The following is a 6,000-nucleotide window of genomic DNA, read 5'->3' on the forward strand; positions in this document are numbered from 1 at the left end:
TGATATTGACCAAAATACTTATTTTCCACCATAATTTGCAAATAAATTCTTTCCAAATCAGCCAATGTGATTGTCTGGATTTTTTTTCTAATTTTGTCTCTCATAGTTGAGGTCTACCTATGATGCCAATTACAGGCCTCTCTCATCTTTTTAAGTGGGAGAACTTGCACAATTGGTGGCTGACTAAATACTTTTTTGCCCCACTGTATATATATATATATATATATATATATATATATATAGTGCTCAGCATAAATGAGTACACCCCTTTTGAAAAGTAAGATTTCAATAAATATGTCCATGAATACAAGAACAGTTTCCAAAATTTTGACAAAACTGAGTTTTATAGAACATTTGTTTAGCTCATTACATGAAAGTAAGGTTAATAATGTGACTTAGATTACAAAATCTTCAGTTTTACTCAAATTAATTGATACAAAAATGAATACACCCCACAGCAAAAACTACTACATCTAGTATTTTGTATGGCCTCTATGATTTGTAAGGACACCACCAAATCTGCTAGGCTTGAAATGAACAAGTTGGTGACATATTGCAATATCTGTCTTTTTCCATTCTTTCTTTCTGACCTCTTTTAGAGCCTGGATGCTGCATGGAGAGTGATGCTCAACTTGTCTCTTCTGAGTTCCCTACAGGTGTTCGATTGGGTTCAAATCAGAATACATACTTGGCCACTGAATCACTTTCACCCTTTCACCCTTCTTCAGAAATGCAACCATAACCTTAGATGTGTGTTTTTGATCATTGTCATGTTGGAAAAGTACACGACGACAAAGGGCATAGAGTGATGGTAGCATCTTCTCTTTCAATATAGAGCAGTACATCAGTGAATTCATGGTACCATCAATGAAATGCAGCTCCCCGACACCAGCAGCACATATGCAGCCCTACAGAAGGACACGGCCACCACCATGTTTCATGGTAGGCACCATGCATTTTTCTTTGCACTCCTCACCTTTGCGATGCCATACAGTTTTGAAGCCATCAGTTCCAAAAACATTTATGTTGGTCCCATCACTCCAGAGTACAGAGTCCCATGAGTCTTCTTCTTTTTCAGCATGGGCCCTGGCAAATTCTAGGCGGCCTTTTTGTGCATGAGCATTAAGAGAGGCTTCCTTCATGGATGACACCCATGCATGCCATTCGTCTGCAGTGTACGCCATATTGTGTCACAGGAAACAATCACCCCAGTTTGGCTTTCTACTTCTTTAGCTAACTGCACTGAACTTGCATGGCAATTTTCTTCAACCCTTCTCATCAGAAAACACTTCTGTCAAAGTGTTGCCTTCTGTGGATGGCCTGGACATCTCTGTGAGATGGTTGCAGTTCCAACTTTGGTAAATTTTTGTATCACTTTTACTACAGTATTCTCACTGATAATTAAAGCTTTGCTGATCTTCTTGTAGCCTTCACCTTTCTTGTGTAAACAAATTATTTTCTTTTTTCAGGCCTTGGGACATTTCTCTTCCATGTGGTGCCTTTGCTGACAGCATGAAATGGGAAAGGGTTTTCTTTGTTAAGTAACGCCCTTTTATAATCATCTGTTTGCTGGACACCTGTTTAATGAATAATTAAACTCATTTGTAGTTGAATTCTTGTTAATTAGAAATTGTTGTCTAAAATTTAGACTTTCTCCTAAGACTTTCATTTGGGTGTATTCATTTTTGCAACATGGTCTTGAATTAATTTGTTAGGGAAAAATACTTTTTCTGTGTGTGCAAATATTGGCCTGCCGTGAAGAGGCTCTGCAGCTTATGCATGTATTTGCAAATGTGTGCCAACTAAACCCCTGTTTTCAGCGCAAACTGTTAGGCAAGAGAATTCGGTTGTTTGCAGCCTGGTCAGTAAGTTGATATGGGAATCCTTCTCTTTTATTGTTTGACATCTGTTGCCGTTCCATGTGCTCCTTGCTGTGAAGGTCAGTTATAGATTGGGGCAGTGGCAATTTGTTTGTACTATTGATATACTAGTAAGGGGACACACTAGACACCTTGCCTGCCATTGTGCTATATCCTGGGAGCCCCTGTGCCTTTAAGGGGGGGTGGGCTCCCTTCAGGCTCACCTGCCCTCAGTCTATCCATTACGATACATGTGCTTCTACTATGGAGGCTCTCAATACTTATAGAGTTAGGAACTGCAGAATATTGGAGTGCTGTATAGAGGCTCTGCAGCTTCTGCATGTATTTGCAAATGTGTGCAAACTAAACCCAAGTGCTCAATTTGCCATATGAATATAGCACATCTTCATCTCATAATATAGACTTTGAGAGGAGGCAGTTGGAAGATTTAGGATGCTCAGCCAAAGTACTTTACATTCTGCTTTCTTCCAGAAATCGTTCCACAAAACGGGGAAATTTACTAAAACTGGTGCACTCAGAATCTGGTGCAGTTGGCATGGCAACCAATCAACTTCTAACTTCAGCTTCTTTAACTAAGCTTTGACAATAAATAAATAAAGCTGGGAAGCTGACTGATCTCTATGCAGAGCTGCACCAGATTTTGCACTCTCCAATTTTAGTAAATCCCCCTCCCCCATTGTGTCTGTTGCAGAGAGTGGGTGGTTATCCCCGAGTTCATTCAAACTCAGGGTTTTCAGCAGACTTTTAAAGACTCAAGTCTTGGACAGCTTAACCTTTACCTTTACCAAGACTAACTTTGAACTCTTAACCACTTCAATACCGGGCACTTTTACCCCCTTCCTGCCCAGGCCAGTTTTCATGTTTCAGCTCTATCACACTTTGACTGACAATTGCGCGGTCATACAACACTGTACCCAAACTAAAATTTTATAATTTTCTTCACACAACTTTCTTTTGGTGGTATTTAATCACCACTGGGGCTTTTATTTTTTGCTAAATTAATAAAAAAAAGACCGAATATTTTGAAAAAAAAAACAACGATTTTCTTTGTTTCTGTTATATAAGTTTGCAAATAAATAATTTTTCTTCATAAATTTAGGCCAAGATGTATTCTGCTACATTTCTTTTGGTGAAAATAATCCAAATTAGTATTTATTATGTAGTCTGTAGGAAAGTTATAGAGTTCACAAACTATGGAATATATCTGAATATTGATCAATCCTGAAGTACTGACAGCCAATCTAATTTCTTGAGGTCCAAGAATGTCAGAACAATACAGATATCCCCCAAATGACCCCTTTTTGCAAAGTAGACAGTTCGATGTATTTCATAAGAGACATGGCGAGTTTTTTGAAGTTGTAATTTTTTGTCATAATTTTTCAGAAAATGAAGAAATGATTTTCACTATTTTTTTTTTACATACTGTCACCAGTACAGTACAGTGTCATCATATAACTGGCATGGCAGTGATCAGGGACACTGACTGGTGACAGTACAAAAAAAATTATAATTTTTTTACAAATTTTTTATTTTTATTATTTTTAATTTGTTATTACATTTTTTTCTCTTTTTTTAAGATTTTTGACAAAAGTAGTATAATGTTACCATAGTAACATTGTACTACTTTGGGAAGGGATCAGTATTTTTTTTTTTTTTTTTACACAATTTTCTTATAGCAAAGAATTACTTTGCTATAAGCAAGCATTTACCTGAATGAAATCGATTCATTCAGGGGTTTTTTTTTGTGATTAGCTGTGATTTGGCCACGGCTAATCACATGACACAGCTGGGCTGTGATTGGCCCACCTTGTGCATGGGATTGCTGTGACCATTCACAGCTAGGCACACTTGTATACAATGAATGGCATGAAAGGAAGCCATCCATTGTATACAACTGTCATGTGACCTGCTATGACTGGTCACAGCAGGTCACATGGTACTGGCAATGGGGCCGGTACACAGATCTGTCATCGGCCGTGTCCGAGGTACACGGCCGGTGACAGATCTCGCCACAGCATGGCCCTGCAGGCATGCACAATGCGCGTTCCAGAAAGGACGCCATATGGCATCCACCCAGAGGGACGAGCTGTTTGCCCGGCCTCCATCTGGTTATAGGCCGGGCGGCAACTGGTTAAAGCAGTATTAAACCCAAAAGCAAACATTAAATATATTGCAGCTTACCAATTCTTAGATGTGATGGATGTATAAGTTTCCTTTTATAGGCTTTCTTTCTTATATTTTTATCTGGTTATCAAGACAGCAAGTCTGTTATTTTTCAAAGCACACGCTTTCCAGCAGAATGTATAATTTTACATGGATGAGACAAACCACTTAACACTGACAGGAGTGATGAAAATTATCAGCTTTTATTTATTCATACAAAACCTTTATCCCAAATAGAAAAAAAACTGGTTGCTGTAACTGATTATAAAGTGTGAGCTGGAGTTTGACTTCAAAGGTGGAAACTGCCAGGAGGAGTGGAAGGCATCTTAGACCCAAGCTTGGCTTATTGTTGAATAACTTCAGGCGGTCAACATTGCCTGTGGACAGGTGGATGCATCTGTCGGTCACCACCCCTCCAGCAGCGATGAACACCCTTTCTAAGACACTTTTAGTATCCATACTGGAGCTGATATACTCATTAATCATCATGTTGTGTGCTACCTTGGATCACGGTTCAGCTGCTGTCTTAGAAAATTTGTATGTAGGGTGTTAATTCACCTTTTATTTTTTTTTGTGAAAAGGTGAACTTACACTTTAGCTACATATTCAACTTTGTTGGTTTTAACATCAATAAGACAAACAAATGACAAAGGCCAGCACAAGCAATGTCACAGCATCACTTTGTCACTAGAGAAAACATGTATCTGTCTTATAAAAAATGAATAAACACCCCATGGCATTTTTTACAGCAATGACACAGTGACAGTGGGCTTAGAAAAAAAAATATGTTAAAAAGTTGATACTCACTTTTTCTCTCCCTGTACTATTATACTGTAACTGTATTAGAATTAGCCACACACAGAAATTACATGGTCAGAGTGGACACCTCCCTACCTAATCTAACATAATGTAAATACAGTATGGTTAGCTGCACAGCACAAAGCAATAGAAAGTATTGCTGGTCAGAGATGGATCGAAATTCAACTTCGACTTCTGTCGAATGGGAACGCTGGAAACCACCTTTTTTGGATGCAGCCACTGAGGAGTTTATTCTGACAGCATTGAGTCCCACTGTCAGACTACAATGTCTCAGCAGGGGGATTCCTCCATCTACTGTACCTTGCATGCGTATATGGAGGAATCTGTTCTTTATTTTTGTTTAGCCAACTGGCTAAATGAAAAAAAGAATTATCTATCTATGACCAGGTTAAGACAACAAAAGTCAGTACTCCTTACCCTCCCACCCAAAAAATGGCTGGTTTTTTTATAGTGATGCTAAACCCATTGCCACAATGTTTGCTTTGTATCATGGTTAAATAGTATTAAATCTGGATGCATGGCTCACATTAAAAAAAAAATCCTAAATGCCTTGTATACTCTAGTCGTGTGATTCCCCCTCCCAGCTGCACACCACAATGTGCAATCAATGGGTGGAGCTAGCAAGAGACCTTAATGCAAACTGCAACATCACTGCAAAACAATAGCAGCAAGGCTCCCTGTGTTTTTACACAAAGCTCTGCTAGTAAAGGCAATCTGTGAATCTTTCCTCAAGTCTGTGCTTTGTGTGAAACATGAGACCGGTGAACTAGGGAGAGGAATCCCCTATCAATTATGACTCCTAACTTTGGGACCACCCCCCCCCAGCTGTTACATGGGGCAGTTGGAACAGAGGAAAGTCAAGGGACTGAAAAGGAGAGATTATTGAGCATAGACAGGATGGGGACAATGCAGCAGCCACAGAATCAGCTGTTATTATGGTGACAGTGAAGGAGGGAGGAGATTAGAAAGGTAGGATCAACCAGGTATTTATCTAAATGTAAATTATGGGTTAAGAAAAGATGCATAGTATAGTTAAAGGACACATTACAAATTCAAATGCCATGAGAAAAGTTTGGGGTTTAATGACACTTTAAAGGCTTAAGTGGGGTAAAACACTTGTAAGCAGGAGCAGTTAGCT

This window comes from Staurois parvus, unplaced genomic scaffold, assembly GCF_062004578.1.
Source record: "Staurois parvus isolate SC_StPar_1 unplaced genomic scaffold, SC_StPar_1.0 ptg000738l, whole genome shotgun sequence".
NCBI lineage: Eukaryota > Metazoa > Chordata > Amphibia > Anura > Ranidae > Staurois > Staurois parvus.